The 2374-nt window shown below is 36.1% G+C and overlaps 1 non-coding gene across 1 annotated transcript; it reads right to left on the minus strand.

Moving 5' to 3' along the window:
- Positions 1-1881: 1881 nt before the first annotated feature.
- LOC122003195 lies at positions 1882-1985 on the minus strand. The gene has a single exon (XR_006117856.1). It is a non-coding gene; the product is annotated as a small nucleolar RNA R71 (small nucleolar RNA).
- Positions 1986-2374: the final 389 nt, after the last annotated feature.

Raw genomic sequence — 2374 nt, forward strand, 5'->3', positions numbered from 1 at the left:
AGAGCACATCCAGTTTCTACATCAATTTCTATAAACAAGCCTACTACTTCATCCTCTCCTACTTTTTCCGATCCACAGATTTATCAAAGCATTGTTAGAGCTTTACAATATGTCACTATCACACGGCCTGATATTACCTTTGCAGTAAATTGTGCTTGTTAATTTATGCATTCTCCAATTGAGCAAAACTGGGATAATGTAAAAAGAATACTTCGCTATCTCAAAGGTGTTATTTTGCATCATCAATCATCTCAAGAGTACATGCATATAGTGATGCGAATTGGGTAAGATCTCCTGAAGACAGACAATCTACAAGTGGATATGCAATATTTCTTGGAAGAAATCTTATCTCATGGAATTTGAAAAAGTAACCAGGTATCTCGTTCAAGCATTGAGGCTGAATATAAAGCTATAGCTAATACAACGTTTAAAATTATTTGGATTCAATTACTTCTTTCCGAACTTCCTCTTGCATCAAATACTACACCAAAATTTGGTGCAACAATATTGGAATAACATATCTTACAGCTAATCATGTCTTTCATGCTTGTATAAAATATGTGAAAATTGATTTTTATTTTGTTTGTGAATGTGTGACAACTGTTCAATTATCCGTCTCTTATATTTCTGTTGAAGATCAAATTGTTGATATCTTTATTAAGTCATTATCTAGACAAAATTTCAACAAGTTAACAAGCAAACTTAACGTCCAAGATCTCCCGTTAAGTTCGTCGGGGGTAAAAGAGAATCACTAGGATTGACCGGATCAAATCACCAAATCAAATCAATTTAGTATTAGAACTATTAAAATAATTCTATTATAATTATTAGAATAATTCTATTATAATTATCAGGATAATTCTTAGAATAATTTTATTATTTATTAAGAACAAAAGAGAAGAGAACCAGAAAGAGGCCAATAGAAGCGATCCAATAGTGGAGTGAGAAAAGCGGCGATCAATCCATCCAATAGTTCTTCATAGCTTGGATACAAGGCGAGATGGCTATCTTAATATATAATTGATAGATGTCAGAGACATCAGAGCGAGGCACGACTTCCTCTCTCCTCGGCATGAGCCCTATCAACCATTGATGAATCGTCCATAAAAACTCAAATAGCATTACTTATCCCTAGCACCTCCTTCGAAGACAAGAAAGCCCATGAATGATGCGACCAACTTGAGAGGAGCCCTAAAGCAAAATTGATTCCCTATAATCATTGGAATATCAAGACAATTAGCTTTGATTGTCCCACAAGTAGTGCTAGTGGAGAGTATGGTACGAGTGGCGAAGTAGAATCGTGAAGGGTAGACTCTAACTGGGCTAGATTAATGAGGGCCCATGAATAGGTGACCTTTGGGAGTGCAAGGGCCTAGCTTAGGTGCTTCCAAGAGCGAGGGGAGGATTCTTATGATCTAGACAAGTTAGAGTGAAAGTACACATAAAAGTCAAAGGTGAGTTACTGGAGATAGTGATCGGCGAGACCAACTATATCGAAAGTAAACCAGAAGCTCATCTAATGGTTAAGATCTCGAGTAGAGGTAAGAGAACTCCTCTAACTATGGAGGGTGATTAATGATTAGTAGGTATGGCTCTCATCAGCTTCATTCATAGGTTTTATGAATCAGATCAATGATAGTGGGTCCAGGGTAGGTAAATTATATTATGCTCCTTAATCCATGGATTCTTGTTCTAGTGTATAGGTTGTGAGCACCTTTTCTATCTCTTTAGATCACTCAACATCATTCAACTTATGCTGTTCTCTTTTTCATTGAGGGACAGAGTCAAGTTATGGCTTTAATCACTTCCCCGGGAATACATTTCCACATGGGATTAGTGTATGTTGAAGTTTTTGAGCAAATTTTATCCTCCAAGCAAAATAGCTCATATTTAATCACTAATTTCATTTAAAAGGATGGGGAATCTCTATTTGAAGCATGAGATCACTACAAGAGTCTTTTACAACAATGCCCCTACCATGGGCTTGAAAGATGGTTGTGTAACACCCACGAATTTTTATAAGTACATGAGTATTATTTTCATTAGAGCATGGAAATAAATAGAAAGAATAAGAGAAAAAAGAAGACTAAGAAACAAAATAAAAATAAATGGTAAGAGGTGGAGGCCAAGGATTGAACCTTGAACCTCCCACAAATAATGGAGGAAGACTAATGACATAATCACCACTAGGATAATGAGTGACATATGGATAGGAAGGAATAAAAAATGGTAGTTAAAGGAGAGAAGAAAAAATAAAGCAAAGAGCAAGAGAAAACCAAATTTCTTACCTCTTCTTCCTCTTGGTTAAGAGAAGGAACAAGAAGAAGGCAAGTTGCCTTCCTCACCTTTCCCTCTTCTCATTTTCGTGAGAATT

This window comes from Zingiber officinale, chromosome 7A (assembly GCF_018446385.1).
Source record: "Zingiber officinale cultivar Zhangliang chromosome 7A, Zo_v1.1, whole genome shotgun sequence".
Lineage (NCBI taxonomy): Eukaryota > Viridiplantae > Streptophyta > Magnoliopsida > Zingiberales > Zingiberaceae > Zingiber > Zingiber officinale.